Below are 16,751 nucleotides of genomic sequence, written 5' to 3'. Positions count from 1 at the left end.
GTGGTGCAGGCACCCCTCCCCCCTCTCCATTCAGTCTCTATGTCTCTGGGGGCTGATTTATCCTGCCCCCCCCCCCACTCCTGCCTGCCTTCAGGCCTGCTGCAGCGTGTGAGAAATCAGTAGTGCAAATGGATTGAGGTTGTTCAGCCAGTCCATTCCCCTTGGGCCACCCCCCCCTCAATCCTCCTGGGACTTGGAGAGTTACCCAGTCCCCTTCCGGCTCCACATACACAGTGATATACACACCTAGTGGCTGTAGCTAGAGCGCTGAGCGCAGGAATTACTCTTTCTGTCCATCGCTGCCTCTGTCCCTCTCATTCTCTCTCTTTCTCTCATATACTGGGCTGGCCTTAGCATGACAAATACCCTTGACCATTTATTTTCTAGCTTGGGTGGAGTGGGGGTGGAGGGCCTTAGAGAGCAGTAGGCTGCCAGCCAGAGGTGGGGGGAAGCAGGTGGGTAAGGGAGACTGGGGGGGGGGGCGGGAGGACTAGCTGGGGAAGGATTGGGTGACAGCCCACCCCATCAGCCTCTGGTAACCCAATCCCTACACCCCACCCTCCTGATTCCCCTCCTGTTCAACAGCTTCAGCAGCTGCTGGCAGAAGCAGGGCTGGCAGAAGTGTGTGTGACTGCATGTGTGTGTGTGTTGGGGGTGGAGAGGGGCTGTGGGGGCAGGAGGTGCTGCCAGGACATGTTAAAGGAGCCGCACAGCCTGGGTACGACTTGGGTGGCAGGAGGAGGTGGGGCTGGTGGGAGAGTGGGTGGTGAATGATGGCAGGGGGCAGGCCGCAGGGGGGCAGGGCAGCCTAGGGGTCTCACAGAACTTGTCTGCACTAGAACAGGGCCTGGCAAGCTGGGGGTGGGCAGTGATGAGGGGACAGGGGCGGGTACAGCTGTGGCTAGCCCTAGGATGCCTGCTCTTCGCCAGGGGGCGCATGTAACCATGGAGGACACAGCCTGCCCCTGTCCCCAATCCCTGGGCTGTGCCTGCTGGGCATCACAGTCTTGGTGACTAAGTCACTTCTGTCCTGGGGCTGGCAAGGTGCCAGGCTCAGCTCTTCTCGGTAGGTGAGTCACTGCCCTGGCATCTCCCCCGGATGCAGCTGAGTCACCAGGCTGTGCCTGCTGGGCAGGTGGGCACCATGCTTGGGGTGGGGTTGGGGGACCATGTGTGTAGCCTCCGGTGTCTTCTCTGATCTCTCTCTGGCATGTCCTGGCCCTATCCACCACCCTGCAGCTCTGGTGTTTGTCCCATGTGCTCTATTGAGGGGGTAAAGAAGGAAGCAGCATGGTACTGAGTGGAAATGTTTGATTCGGAGTGAAGGGGGGGCGGTTGAGAAGGGGCCTGTGGGTCAGAATCTTAGCTCTGCCGCTGGCAAGCTGTATGACCTTGAGCAAGACAATTTCCTTTTCGTACCTCAGTCTCCTCATCTGCACAATGGAAACAGGAGCTGTGCCCCAGATTACCCTTCAGTTCGAATCAGAGGGAGTGGAGAAGTGAGCGTGCTTGTGGGAGGAGCTCCCCCAGGGATGAGGGGGGCGGAGGGCAGCCAGGGAGGGGAAGAGGAGTCAGGGGCTGGGCTGGTTCCAGCAGACATTTCCCACACGGCCTGCATCCAGGTAGTCTCTTCTCACTCACTACCAGTGTGGTGCTATTCTTGAATAGGAGCTCCCCACCGGCTGTGAGAGGGAGGCCTTGTTTTGCTGGAATTGTGGGCCCTCCTGGGGGGGGGGGGTGTCTCAGGGCTATTTTGTATCTCCTTTGAGTGCTGCGGGCTCTCTAGGGTTTCCCTTTGGAGAGAGATCCCTGTCTTGGGAAAACAGTGGCTCAGACTTCTTCCCCAGCCCATTGCCTTCTGTATACAGGAGGGGAAGGGCAGGCCCCAAGAAGGAGTGTCTTTCCTAAAGAGTGAGGAGCCCCCTGGCCTGTGGCTTTTCTCAGTCTGATAGTCTCCTGCTGCCTCCTGCACTTTTCTCCCCTCCTGTGTAGGGTCCCTGCAGGGTGGGGGTGGGGACCCTGCTGGGGGTCCGGCACAGCTGGAGTTCAGCTGCTGCAGCTTGAAGACTCCTGGCCTCCCACCTGGGGACCTCTCCTGTTTCCTGGAGTCAAGCCTGGGTAGGGCTAGAGCCTGGACAGGCAGTACTGGGTGCCCTGGACAGGGGGAAAGTGCCCCAAAGGCCTGTAGGCTGTGTGCTTGTACATCTGGGGCCAGTCTTCTGTGCATGAGTGTCTGGCCCCCTGTGGGGAGTGGGTGTGTGGGTGCATGAATTTCTTGCTCCATCTGCACATGGGCCTACTGCTGTGTCTGTTCAGGAGTGTGCCCCACACTGCCTCATGACCTTGTGCATGCACAAATGCCTGTCTTATATGTGCATGTTCTGTTTGACTCAAGGATGTGGATACATGTGTGCTCTGAATATGCATGTGGGTGTGCACATATGGGGGTCCTGCATGTGCGTTTACACATCTGAATCTCAGTGTGCACGAGTGTACCTGACCCTGTGTGCTGGCACGTATATGTGAAGGCCTTTCTTCGTGGGAGGCAGTGTACCCGTGTTTATGCACACTTGCATTTTTGTGTCCATAGCTTTAGCTAGAAGGGATACTGGCAAAATCTAGGGCAGGAAGAGCCTGTGTGGGCTAGGGGTGGCTGGCGCTGAGCCCCCTCCCAAGCTGGTCTCACCCGGGGCGACGCCCCCTGCTGCTGGTTAGGCTCAGGCTGGAAGGCCTGGGCGGTTGGGGGTTGGGGGGGGGGGGTTGGGGGGGAAGGGGTTAAGCGTCGGCGTCCACATCTGGGAGCCATTGGCGCATTCCTGCCCGCTGAGCGCATGTTTGCGGATGGATCTGGACGGGACAGGACGGGAGGGGCTGGGCGGGCGTTTCGCACCGGTGGACGGAAATCCAGACGAGAGCGCGAGAGCGAGAGACAGCCGGGCCTGGAGGGCGGGAAGGGGCCTGGGGAAGCGCTGCCCCAGCGCCCTGTCCCTGTGCCGGACCTCAGAGCAGATCATCCCACCGATCAGGCTTGTCCTACTTTACCAAGGCTGGGGGGCTAAAGCTGGAGGGAACAATCAGATACTCCGATTCTCCACCCAGCTGTGCAGCCGGTGTGATGGTGGACAGAACCCTGTGTCCACTCCCGACCTCCTGTTCCTCGTCTGTAAAGCGGGGGCCGTCGGGCCGGTGTCTTTGAGAGCTTTGCCAGCCGGGTCAGGCTGAGAGTCTTCCTCACTGGGGTGGAGGCCTGGGAGTGTGACACTTCCCCTTCCACTGGGAAGTCCTGTGGGGGCACTTGTGGCCACTTCTCTGACCGGGGAGGGGGGTGGTGTTGTTCCTTAATGATTTTGCTTCCCCCCAGTAGGCTGCTACAGGTGGGGACGCGATCCTTCCAAACGGAGCAGCAGGCTCGAAGGGGGCCTGTGGCTGTGCTGGGAACTGGGGTCTCTGCAGATGGAGAGTGATTCAGATCTTGCCCCGCTAGAGCAAGAACGAGAGCTCTTCTGGCTCCTCCAGACTGGGCCAGGAGAGAGAAGCTGGAGTCTGAGAGTCCTCTAGCACTGAGGGGTGCTCCTGGGCGCCCCCTGGTTGGTTCTTGGAAGATCCAAAGGCCACTGCCCTTCTGGGGGAAGGGTACTTGGCAAGGAGATGCTGAGGGGTTAGGTTGGGCTCTAGTTTCCCAGACCTGCTCGAACTGGAGAGGTGTTTGGGGGAAGAGGAGAGGAGTCATTACTCGAGGGAGGTATACCTACTCTTGCACTTCCTTTTTTTTTTTTTTTTTTTCAGATGAGAAAATTAAGATTCAGAGAAAGGAAGCGACTTATTCAAGGTCGCACAGCTCTGAGTTCCAATTGATCCCCAGAGAAGGATTATAACTATAGGAGTTAGGGGCTTAATATCTAGGGCCAGAGTCACTATATTCACTTCTATATTATGCTCTCTTCCCCGGTTTAGGTGTTGGGCGTGTGTGTGATCTGTGCCTCTGCGAGTGTGGGTATGTGTGATTGGGGGCAAGGGAGTGTGATACCACACACTGCTGTCCTTTCTCGACAGAGTCCTCTTTCCATTCTTTCCGCAGAACTCCTCCTGCCCTCTCAGAATCTCTCCTTTTGGGGCAGAGGGAGGGAATTCTCCCAGATTCCCACGGTCCAGCCTTTAGCTAGGCGCGTCTCCTTTAAGACTCGCCCTTCTCCGGGTCTGTTAAGGAGGGGCGGGGGGCGTGATCCCACAGGCCCGCCCCTGGCTGGTGATAGGTCGGTGGGCGGGCAGAGGCGGGTCTGGGTGGGGGAGAGGGCCGCCCCTCCTGCTCCGTACCCTCCGCCCCCCTAGTCTGGGGCTCCGGGTAAAGTTTCAGCCTCCGCACGTGACTCGCCATGGCCGCTGCCTTCGCCCCGCGCCCCTGAGCCGCGGCCCCCCAGACTGCTCCTCTCCTGGGATCCCGTACCCCTGACGCTTAACAGCACCGAGGCGCAGGGTCAGGGCAGACGCCGAGCCCACGGGCGCTCTGGACGGATTGCTTCCTCCCGCTGCGAGGTAACCTCTGCCCCGGGGATTTTGGAGAGCCCCCAGCTCCCGCGGGCACCGGGGCCCCTTGGCCTGTCCCTGATAGGAGCTGCAGGCGGGGACCTGGTGCTGGGCGGGTTCGGACGGGAACCCGGGGTTTCCTGGGCTTCCTACCCCGCCGCCGCCGTGCCCAGGGTGGGGGAGTCCAATCTGTGCGTCTGTCTGCGCCCGAGTGTTCGCGCGCAGCCGTGAGGCATCTGGGGCGGTCTGCCGCGCGTGTCCCCGGCGCCCGAGCTGTGGCAGAACCGCCGCTGGGAACTCCTACTCCCTCTTGCTTTCCTCTTCAAAAACAAACAAAACAAAAAGACTTTCAAACCTGTTTGGGGAGAGATCGGATGCCCAACGGACTAGCCCCCTCCTTTTCCTCCTGTTATCTGAGCTGCCCTGTGGTTTGGGGAGAATCAGCCCGGAGGCCCACCCCCACCGGAGCAGGCGGCTGGGGGGCGGGGCCCGCTCAGCTGGTGTCCCCCGTGGAGTGAGGGGAGCCGATCGAATTGGGTAAGGGAGTCAGTGCAGTACCAGGAGGGAGGTCTCTGGATCTAGTGCTACCATGGGGTTATGGAAGCTTTTTGGGGTGAGGGGAGGACGGAATGGACTGGTTGTCTTTGCTCTGCAGAGGGTGTCTGGGACCTGGTGCCACCCACGAGGAGGAGAAGCTGCTAGCCAGATGTGGATGTGGAGGGGGGGGGGGTGCTGGAAAATCAGCTTGGCTATGCCCCTTCTCCTCTCTGGGCACTGCCCTATTGTCAAGTTGCTCAGTGGGAAGGGCGGCAGGCCACCAGTGTGCTAGGCTGGGGATGGGGACCAACTCCTATGGAAATCAGACAAGAAAAGCCCCACAGCCTTGAAGATATTTCTCTGCCTCTGTCCATCCTGTCTTGGATAGGATGCCCATGTGCTGGCATGGGGTACCCTCAGCATTCAGCTGGTGCCAGCTCCTTCTACCAGATTGCTTTCTGCCTGTGGGCTGTGTGCACATGTGTGTGTGTATATGTTCTTAGAGGGACTATTCCTGAGAACACTCCCCCACTTCCCCACCCCCTTCTGCTAACTCCCCCTCACTTTTGCTCCTGACCACCATCCCTCCTCCAGTTTCCTGGGTGGGAGATTCAGGGATGTCTCTTGTCCCTTTCCCTGGCTGCAGTGGTCATAGGGCAGGGTTGTTCTAGGGAAGTGGTTCAGTAAAGGCACCAGGTCTTGCTACAAAGTGGGCTTGAGCGCCAAGCACTTCTTCAGGGCCTTGTGCTTGATGGGGAGGCTGGGTTGGGGAAGACCCAGATCGGAGCGGGGGTGGCTTGACACCTTGGGGCTTCCCCCTGTTGGGGGTGGAGATGAGTCTGGGGGAAGAACAAGAGAAAGAGTATTTGGAGCTGGAGGAAAGGGGGGGTCTGGGGGTTTCTGACTAGGAAGGGTGTTAGTGTACTAGGAGGGGCTGGGACATCAGTTCTGTCTGGGAGTCTGGGCTATGTTGGTCCTGAGACCGAGTAGTCACTAGGGTCAGACTGGAGTAGGCCCTTGGGAGCTGAGGATCTTAGATTTGGACTTTGAGGGTGTGAGTGAATGTGCATGAAATGGTCCATGCAGGAGTTTCCCCACCAGACTGGTGAGGGCAGTGCAGATGAGGTAGCAGTTCTGAAAAGACCCTGGGTTTGGAATGGCTTAATCCTGGCCACCTCCTCCTATCACCTCTCAATCTTCATCCTTAATTTGACCCTAAATGCCCCTGCTACCATTCTGGGACACTTCTCTGGTCCACCTCCTACTCCTAGCCATGTGGCAGCCTGGCAGGAAGCTAGCTGTGGGCAGCCCCATCCTGATCACCCCTGTGCCTCCCCCGCTGGGCACAGTCACCCACATGTGCCATGACGCGGTTCCTGCCACTCTGTCTAGTGTGGGGTAGAGGACATTGTCTGAGTGGCACTTCAAGTCTGTTTTGGGGGCATTGACCCAGACCTCAGTTAATTGGCTCCTCCTTCCTAAATCCTTTGGTCTTAGAAGCTGGCTCTGCCCTCTAGGACCTTTCCCCCCAACCCACTTCTTGCTCAGACTTCTAGGTTCTTTAGTGGGATAGTCCTCAGAACTGTGTGACGTGAGGGTGCGGCCTGCTCCAAAATATAAACCTCAGTGCCTGGTTCCCTGCGCTTTGGGCAGCATAGGCTGGGCAGGGCAGGGCCTGACCTGGGCTGAGCTGAGGGATGGGTGTGTTTGGGCCTTTCTGGAGGTCTGTTTAGGAGTAGTGTCTGGGATCTATGGTGATGGGCATCTAGGGAAGGTAATCCTATCCCTGTGACGAATGAACATGGCAATCTCCACTTGCCCAGTGCCCCACGCCCCTTTCTGGTGGCAGTGGTTTTGGGAGTGTGGGAAGCTGGCAGGGTCCCTGGCAAGATGACCAGGGTTGTCTTGACTTACTGGGTTTTGGGAAAGGCGTGTGGCAACTGATACCTCAGCTCCCAGGGCTTTGGCTGCACATCCTCTCTGATGCCTGCTGTCTTTCTTCCCTCCATTCCCCTCTCCACCCTCTGGCTGCTGTCTAGAGCCCACACGGTTAGTAGGGGATGGAGGGTGGGGGCGAGGGCCTGGATCTCCGTGTGTGTCCAGGGAGTGTTCTGGGGATTGGCAGGATTGGCTGAGAGTGTCTGGGTGTCCCTGCAGGGTGGGTGGTGTGCAGGGACCAGGCCCAGAGTGTGAGAATGTGTCAGCGTCGGTGTGTCTGTCCCCCGTCTGGCTTGGGTGTGGGTGTCTCTTGCTTGTCTGGATCTTGCCTCCCGCTCCAGTCCCCGCCTCCCCCCCCCCCCCAACCAGTTGGGACCGCCTGCTTGCTCTCCCTCTCTCTCCCCACAACTGGAGCCTCCCTTGCCTGTTCCTGGAATTTGGAGAGGAGGAGGAGGAAGAGGCAGGCAGACAGACCTCCCACACTGTAGCCCGCCTGCCTGGCATCATGGGGAAATGAAATAGGTGCTATGGAACTAAGGTTTCCCTGCCTTCTCTAGACCCTCCAACACACATCACAGAGTCTAGGGAGCCACGTTTACAGAAGGGCCTTGGGCTGCCCACTACCTGCCTGGCAGTGATGCCTCCTTCTTCTACCCAGCATCCTGCCTGCTTGGCCCCTGCCGGGACCTCTAGGCACCACTGTCAGCCCCTGGAGCGGATGGGGGATTAGACTGCTGCCAGCCTGGCCAGCACCTGTTGCCAACCCCCAGCGCTGTAACTGGAGCCGGCCATGGAAGGGGGCTACAAAATGACAGGTGGAATTTCTGCAACCAGGCAACCCCCACCCCCCCACTGGATATGCCTTTGCTTCCGGCCGGAATAAGGAAAGCCTACCCCCCCACACCCCCTCTGCAAGTGTCAACCTGATCTCAAGGATGATGTCCCAATCCTGCCTGTGGGGGCAGGGCCTGGGAGATGGGCAAAGGAATGGGTTTATTGCTGTTTGCCCAGTGACCCCCCCATCCCCTTCACAGGCTGCAGAGCTGAGCTGCCCTTGTTTAAGTTAACTGAGCTCTGTTGCTCAGGGAGGGCTGGGGGGCATGGGGGTTGTGGATGGGGGTGGTTCTCTGTTAATGTTTTAATTGCATAAAAACTGGGAGCTCAGCTCCCGACCAGTGGGGAGTCTGGGTCTGGCTGGCCGCCCGGTTTGGGCTAAATATAGTCTGGGACATCTGCAGAGAAGGGGAGGGGGGTGGAGGGAGGTTCCTTTCCCCCCACCTTCCACCAAGGTGCCCTCGTCTGGGCGGGCACCTTGGAGCAGGGAGGGGGATTCCTGAGCACAAAAGGCTGGGGAGAGGCGGTGGGGGCTGGGTACAGTTGGGATCTCGCCTGTCTGGCGGCCAGTAGCTGCCTGAGATGAACCCAGAGGCTCAGGACAGGCTGGAGTGGGGTGTGCGGGCTGTATCCAATGGCTCTGCTCCCCTCCCCCCAGAGCTGCCTGAGGTCAGGCAGTCTCCGTGTGTCACTGCGCCCTGCCGGCCGCCGCCGTGTGTCACCGTGACCCACTCTCTGTGTGCCTGTGTGTACACACCTACCTAGGAGTGGCTCCCTCCCGGCTCCTCCCCCAGAGCCTCTGTCCCCTGGGTCCTACCGCAGATCCCCAGCCCTCCTTCCTTCTGCCCCTCGGCCCACGGTGAAACCTCCAGCCCAGGAATCGAGACTTGAGAAGGGGAAGCTGCGGTGGGGAGTTCTCTGATCTCTAGTCACGGCAGGAAGTGGAGGGGAGGGGGAGGAAGGGGGAGAACCGTGAGTGGCAGGCCAGGAGGGAGGGCCCATCAGCCCTGTGACCAACCTCACACACTGCGATAGGGGGTGGCCACCCTCCCAGCTGGCCCCCTTCCCTCCAGCTCCAAGTGGGGGAACCTTAAGGGACAGCTGATTCTCTAGGGGCTGGTAACAATCTTTATCACCCCCCAACACTGGAAAAAAAAGTCTTCCTGTCACGTGGCTGTCACTTCCTGTCCCACTGTGGTTCCAGGGATGTTTGTTGTTGGTTGCCATGGAGATAGCCGCCGTGGGCACTACCCCGGTTCTTGTGGGGAGGGAGCTGCCCCTCCCCCCAGGGCCACAGTTGGGAAGGGACTTGGGGGGCCTGCCTTGGGGGCTATTTCAGGCTGAGTGTGTGTGGTCTCTGATGCTCCAGATCTTCTAGGCAGCCCCCCCCCCCCAGACTTCTGTCTGTGGGAAGGAGTCACAGCTACCTACTCAGACCCAGTGTTGGGGAGACCGTGACTGTGCCTGGCTGTGCTTGACTGGCTGACTGTGTGAGTCTGACTGATTGTGTGGTCCTGTCCCCTCCAGGCTAGGTTGTGCTGCCTCAAAGATACATCACAGAGGTTCGTGGGACCTCTGCTTCCTATCTCCTTTTACCTTTGGAACCTTCTCCCATCTTGTGTTCTCATGGAAATTGCCTTCCCCAGGGAGCTTCTGGGATGTCTTGGGGTATAAGCTGGAGTGGGAGGAGGCTGTGGGCAGGTTGTGTGTGTGTTTGGGGGTGGGGAGGTGGGGGTCTGCCTCACCCTTGCACACAGCCTGTACCAGCCTTTCTCTGAGCCTGAAGGCCCTGTGCTTTAAGGGGCAGGCCATACGACTTTGTGACCCATTCTTCCCACCCCCTTGTGGGTTTCCCTCTTCAGCCAGGGATGGAGAAGAGGAGATTCCCCCTAGTTCTAACCCCCAACTGGTAGGCGAGTGCAGAGTAGGAAGTTCCTGGGGGGTCAGTGGATGGAGGGGTATGGGGCGGGGTACAGTCTGACTCAGGCCTGGTCTGGGGTCAGAGCCAAGAGGATATCCTGAGGCAGGGGATTGGCGTTCCCGGCTTCCCTGCAGTCGAGGTCCCCAGGGAGGGGTGCTGGGAGGGGATTGGTAGGACCATGTCCTGCTGACTTTCTGCCCTAGGATTCAGAATCTGGCAGTCTCAGGTTTAGGGCAGAGCTGAGGGGATAGCGGAGGGTGGGGATTGCTGTAGCCTTACACACACACACACACACACACACACACACACACACACACAAACACAACCTTGCTGTGTGTGCTCCCATTGTGAGAACAGTGTTTCCTGCGTGGTATAGTGGGGAGACAAGTGGTGAGGGGGCAGCTGCCAAGGTGAAGGTGGGGAAAGCCCCATGCCAGGCTGGGTATAAGGACGGTGGTTTCCAAGCTGGGGGGGGGTCCCCTTTGTCTGTGCCCCCTTGGTCCCCTGCCTGGACAGAGGGGCCTTTGTTTGGTCCACACACTCCTGTGGTCTGGCTGTGGCTTCAGCAGGCTCATCTCTTCCTCTTCCTGTTTTCTTCCTTCCCTGTAGGTTGCTCCCTCCTCGAAGCCTGGGCTGCCCCCTGCCCTTTCACCTACTCTCTGCTTTGAAAGAAGACCCAATGGGTTCCAGGGGAGGGGGAGCTCAGCCACCTTGAGCTTTGGAGGTCCCAAGCATATCTCCTAGGGGGCTCTGGGGTGCAGTCTTTGGGGATGCAGGAGTTGGAGGCACTGTCATGCCCACAGAGACCACCATTTCCTCCTCCCAGAACCTGGCCTGTCCTAGGTTTGGACTTACCCAGTTGCCCTTTCTGCTTGGTAATCAGTCACTGCTGGAGGTCAGGTGGCCCTGCATAGCTGGGACAGAACCTAGGGCCAGGTGGGGGCACAGGTTGAGGGGACATCAGACCCACTCTTCTGGGACTGAGTGCTGCATCTTGAGGCAGTTGGGCAGTGGCAGCATCCAGAGGAAGATGCTGGACTTCATCCCTCCCCTAATCCCCTCTGAGGATGTGCTAAGGGCCTGCACATGTTTGGGGCAGGTTTTCAAACAAGTCCTAGCTCTAGTGAGGCAGGCCTGGGATTGCAAGGGTCTGGTAGAGAAGAGGTGCCCTGTACCTGTCCCGACATAGTCCAGGCCCTCCTGGGGTGGTGATCTCTTTCAAAGTGGGGCTGGCCTTGCTGGCTCCCTGCAGCTGGGACTCTGGTGAGCAAAAGGTAAACAGAGGACCAGAGTGGCCAGACTGTGGACTTGTAGGGGAGGAGAGGGGTGAAAGCCTTGGCCAGAGGAACCTTTGGAAAAGGGAAAGAGGGAGTAGTGATCATCACTGCTCCCCAGACCCTGCCTGAAGATCTGAAGAGCTAGGAGGAGGGGAGAAGTTGTGGCTTTGTGTGTGTGTGTGTGTGTGTGTGTGTGTGTGTGTGTGTTCCTGGAAAGTTTATAAATAGTTCCAGCCCACTGTTCTGGTTTAGAATCTGCCCTGTCCCGCCCTGTCCTGCCCTGCCCTGCCCTGCCAGCTCCTTATCTGATTAGGGGGTACAGAGGGTCCAGGTCTTTGTTTCCACCAGGGTTCATGTCCTGTGTGTTCCCCTGGGTACCCCGTCAAGTTGAGCTGAGCTTTGGGTGTCATTTGCCTATGATTCATTGACTGTCTAGAATGCTGAGGAAAACCCCCATCTCCCCTTCTTTTAAGCTGCCCGGTCTCTGTCCCTATCTCTCAGCCTCTCTGGGACTGCCTGCCTTCTGTTCCTTGGGAGCCATTGTTGCAGGGGAGCCTGGGAGCTGAGAGGAGGGAGTCAATGAGGAAGGGAGGCTGGATCAGCTGGGTTTGGGGACCCCCGGCTCCTCTTCTCTGGGGATAGGAAAGGAAATAGTCTATTTCTCTTCCCTTCCTCCCCTCCCCAAATCCAAAAGGTTTCTCTTTTTTGGTTTGTGAAATGAAAGAAGGGAATTTGGGAAAGCGCTGTGGTTGGGCGTCCACCCACACCCGAATATCCCTCACCCACATCCCTCTTCTCAGTCTGGGGGGAAGCAGACCCTGGAAAATGGGTAATTGTCTCTCCGGAGCCTGTCCACAGACACTAACCCTGGTTGGGAAGAGGGAAGGGAGAGCAGACACATGGCCCAGGGAGGCACCGGGTGTGGTGAGAGGTGTGGGGAAAGGGGCCCTGTTGCCCAGCACCGCCTGTGTGCCCAGTGCTGTGCTAGGTGCTTTCCAGACTCATATGTCTGAAACCACACAGCCAGTTGTTGAGAGGGGTAGCTCACAAGTGAGTAAACAGACGCTTAGAGAGGTTAAGTGACTTGCCGAAGGTCACCCAGAGTGGCAGAGCTGAGATTTGACCCTACAAACCTCTGGTTCTTTCTACTGTCTTCATGGCTCAGCCAGCCCTTGCCTTTTCCTCTAGGTGTGTGTGTTTCCCCTGGCACTTTTTGGGAGTGAGGGAGGCTCCGGTGGGCAGGGTGCATGGCTGGTGGCTGGCACTCCAGCACCCACCCCCTCCGACTGTGCCCAGGCGAGGCTCAGCCTATTGGAGGGATGGGCCTGTGGTTTTCTCTGCCTTGAGGGAGGGTGCCCACGGGTAGTAGAGCTGGTGGGCAGAGGGTGGAGGTTGGAGGTAGGTAGTTTGTTTTCCCTTTCTTTGGTGGTTTCAGTTCTCTACCCCTGGGTCCAGGTAGCTGGGGCCCAGGTGTCTCCCCAGGGTTCATGGCTCCAGAGGGAGCTTCTGAGGCAGGGCCTGTGCTCTTTGGCTCAGCCCCCATCATCCCTGCCCTCTCCCATCCCTGTTCCCTGGCCAGCCTGGCCCTCGGCCCATTTCTATGACCTTTACCCCCTCCCATGGCTCAAGGTCCTCCCCGGGGAGCTGAGTAACTCTGCACCAGAGTTTGCAGGCTGAGCAGGGTTAGGGATAGTGAGGCTCTCATGGGGTGAGGGAGGCCTTCCAGTCTCTCACTGGGGTGTGGCTTTGGAGGGCAGGGGGTTTTGAAGTTTGGTCCCATGTCTAACTCCTCACAGGCAGAGTTGAAGCATTAAGGTGGGCATAGTCATCTCTCCTCTGGGGGCAGGGGTGGGATGCAGAAGGTCCAGACTGGACCGACTGAATCCACCCCCTATGCCCCAAAAGCTGAGTCAGAATGCCTGGGGTCTAGAGTGAATGGCTTTCTGGGCCTCAGCTTCCTGGGCCTCACCTCAGGGAGGCCGGCCCCTGTGTGGACGTAAACCCTCCTGAGTATTTGTCAGAGGGTGCACCTCAGTGTGTGTTGGGTGCTGGGCCCCCAGGGAGGCAGGTACAAAGGCCAGCCTGGCTGTGTGAGGGCCAGGGAATGTGCAGTTTGGGAAACTGTGGGGCTGTGGTTGTGTGTCTGTGGGGGGCTGTGTCCTGGGGCCGTGCACACAAGCCCTGAACCATGTTCATTGTGTGGTGAAGCCCAGGTGTGGAGAGATGGTATCTCCAGGTTCCCTCTCTTCACGTGCGTGCCCGCACACACACAGGCTGGGGCGTGCAAGCATGCTCTTGCCCACCCGGATGCTTTCCATAGACCTGCATGCATGAGTTTCTGCAGGAGAGAGAGAGAGAGAGAGAGAGAGAGAGAGAGAGAGAGAGAGAGAGAGAGAGTGTGTGTGTGTGTGTGTGTGTGTGTGTGTGTGTGTGTCTGATTGTCAACGCTGATGAGGCTCGGCCAACCCCTCCTTCCCTTGCCTGGCTCCCTCAGCTCAAGAGTTCCCGTTGTGTGGGGCCCCACAGGGGCGTGGGGGGCTGGGGTGGCAGCTGGCCCAATGGGTGGGGCCCCTGTTCCTCTGACGTCAGCCTTCTCAGCCTGGGAGGGAATCAACAGGGGCCTGGGGAGAGAAGGGGGTACTTCATTCAGGAGTAAGGAGAGAGGCCTTATGGTTGTCATAATTAGTACCAATAAAAATCATGGTCATTAACAATGTCCAGATTCCACTCCTGGGGGAGCTGTCCCCTCCCTAGCAAGTACCTGTCCCCTCTCCCCCTCCCTCAGCCTGGCCCAGCTGGGCCCAAAAGTCCTGGCCTTGTCCACTGTGGCCTTGGCAGGAACTCCTCTATCCCAGGCATGGTCCTCTGCCAAACGCTGGCCATGTGCATGTCCCTTGGATTCTAGGTCTGAGCCTGGAGCCTGGAGCTTAGAACCTGGTGTGGCCTAGGCTTGGTGGGGGAGGTGGTGGGAGGAACAGGGGTTGGAAATGCAGGCAGTCCTTAGTTTGGGTCTTTGTGACCTTGTTTCTTTCCTTTTTCCTTTTTTCTCTTTCTCTCTTTCCTTTTCTCTTCCCTTCTTCTTTGTGTAATATTTATTTTTTATTTTTAATTAAACCTTACCCCCAATATGGGGCTCAAACTCATGACCCTGACGTTGAGAGTCACACGCTCTACTGACTGAACCGGTCAGGGGCTCCTCCTTTCTTCTTTTTAACAGGTTTATTGAGATGTAATTCATATACCGTAAAATTCACCCATTAAAGTGTATAACACAGTGGTTTTTGTATACTCACAGAGTTGTGTGAATGTCTCCACCATCAATTTTTGAAAATTTTCATCACTCTAAAAAGACCCTGTTAACTGTCAGCAGTCACCTCCCATTTCCTTCAAACCCACCCCCCAGCCCCTGGTGACTGCAGTCTGCTTTCTGTTTTTATAGATTTGTCTATTCTGGACATTTCATAGAAATGGAATCATCATATGTAGCCTTTTAGAACTAGCATGACTGTTTTCATGTAGTAGTAGTATATATCAGTACTTCATTCCTTTTTCTGGCAGAATTAAGTTTGCATGTGGATGGACACTCTGTCCATTCATCAGCTGATAGACATTTGGGTCGATTCTACTTTTAGGCCATTGTGAGTAATACTGGTCTGAACATCCGAGCACAAGTTTTTGTGTGAACTTATGTTTTCATATCTCTTGGAGAGATACCTAGGAGTGGACTTGCTGGATCATAAGGTAACTCTGTTTAACTTTTTGAGGAACTGCCACATTGTTTTCCAAAATGGTTGTACTGTTTTACATTCCCTCCAGCAGGTGTATGAGGGTTCCGGTTTCTCCATATCCTTGCCAGATTTATTCTTTTTGATTATAGTCATCTTGGTGGATCTGAGGTGATATCTCATTGTGGTTATTTATTTACTTATTTAAATGTTTATTTATGTTGAGAGAGAGAGACAGAACATGAACAGGGGAGAGGCAGAGAGAGAGGGAGACGCAGAATCCGAAGCAGGCTCCAGGTTCTGAGGTGCCAGCACAGAGCTTGACGTGAGGCTTGAACTCACAAACCGAGAGATCTTGACCTGAGCTGAAGTCTGATGCTCCACCCACCAAGCCACCCAGGTGTCTCTCATTGTGGTTTTAAAAGGCTGTTTCTTTGGGGTGCCTGGGTGGCTCAGTGAAGTGTCCTACTTCAGTTCAGATCATAATCTCATGGTTCATGAGTTCGGGCCCCGCATCAGGCTCTGTGCTAACATCTCGGAGCCTGGAGCCTGCTTCGGATTGTGTGTCCCTCTCCCTCTTTCCCCTCCCCCGCTGGCACTCTGTCTGTCTCTGTCACAAAAATGAGTAAACATTAAAAAACAAATAAATGGCTGTTTCTTTTTGTCTTCTTTTGTCTTTACATATATACAATGCCATACATATGTCATATATATGTGTATATGTATTTGTATATAAAGAAATATATCCATGTACATGTATTTATTTTAGTATATCCTATACCCCAGGTGGATTTGATTGGAAGCATCCTCTTGCGGATGCTTCTCTTTTTCCCCTTTCTCTCTTTTCCCTTGTTGCTGCCTTTCTGTCTGTGTCATGGCATCTCTGGGTTCATCTCTGCCTCTCTCTGCCCCATGGTGTTATCTGTGCATGCCCTTCTGATCCCAGCTGTTCAAACAGGGTTTGGATCTGTATACACACGTGTGTGTGTATGTGGGGGGGGGGGGCGGGCATCTGGTCCTTCATCATGTGCCCTCCTCCCACCCCATCCAGGGATGTTGCTTTTGCCACCGACTATAAGGGTGAACTTTGAATTCATCAATCTCCCTTACCGTTTCATTGCCTGGGGCTGGGGAGGTTCTACCCTGGGCAATCCCTACCCTTCTTACATACTGCCCACCCCTGGCCCATCATGCTGGTAAGCATTGGAGGTGATACCCAGGAGTCCTTGGTTCCCGTTTCCTTATTTGTATGTATGTCAACGGGCCTCCTCCCTAGGCCTGTGGGACAAACCCATCTGGGGTGCTGGGGCTTGGATTTTGGGGGGAAGTGGTATAAGAGGGGCCCCCTGGCCTAGGAGTCATTTTTCTGAGAAGTGCCAATGCTTTAGGGAAGCGGCTTTTCCTCCCCCACCCTCCCCCCCTCAGGCACACGGTTCTTTGTATCTTGACCTCAGGTAACCCGCACTGGGGGGAGGAGGAGGGCCAGCTGCTGGCCTCTGCCACAGGGATCCTCTGGGGTGGCAGACCCTGACCTTTCCCCTCGGGACTGTGGGTGAGAGGCCCTTTGTGGCTCTGGGCTCTGTCCTCGTCTCCCCAGCCTGGCTGTGCTATCCTGCCACCCCCAGCAGTGTCTGGGCCCTGCTCCCAGGCTGTCTCTGCCAGCCAGGCATGGTGCCAGCTGTCTGCTCAGCCGGGTGCCACGGGAGAATCTCCGGCCGCCCAGGTTGGGGAGCTCCACGGGGAATGCCCGTGTACCCGCTCCTCAGTGCCCACTCACCTGCCTTTCCTTTTTCTGCAGTGCCACAGAACATGGCCCCCCGAGCCGCCTAGCCAGGGCCCATCTGGGAGAGGCATCGTCTTCGGTGTCCTGAAGGCCAGCTCTGGACCTTCCCAGAAAAGTGCCAGCTCACAGAACTGCTTGACCGAAGGACCAGCTCTTGGGACCTCCCCCAACCCACACGGCCCCCCGCTAGAGTGGGGGATCCAGGAGGCTGA

At 57.0% G+C, this 16,751-nt stretch overlaps 1 protein-coding gene across 4 annotated transcripts in view; it reads left to right on the top strand.

Annotated features, from left to right (window-relative positions):
• Positions 1–16,690, top strand: part of CDC6 (cell division cycle 6) — a 45,021-nt gene extending 28,331 nt beyond the window's left edge. For all 4 annotated transcript variants that reach the window (XM_058703741.1, XM_058703739.1, XM_058703740.1 and 1 more), the window contains exon 13: positions 16,555–16,690. The gene's annotated coding sequence lies outside the window, so the exon portion shown is untranslated. The remainder of the gene's footprint in view (positions 1–16,554) is intronic.
• The last annotated feature ends 61 nt before the right edge of the window (positions 16,691–16,751 follow it).

The sequence above is a fragment of the Neofelis nebulosa genome, chromosome 16, assembly GCF_028018385.1.
Source record: "Neofelis nebulosa isolate mNeoNeb1 chromosome 16, mNeoNeb1.pri, whole genome shotgun sequence".
NCBI classification, from domain to species: domain Eukaryota; kingdom Metazoa; phylum Chordata; class Mammalia; order Carnivora; family Felidae; genus Neofelis; species Neofelis nebulosa.
The sequence above is the reverse complement of the archived record's forward strand: the minus strand, read 5'-3'. Positions and strand labels throughout refer to the sequence as shown.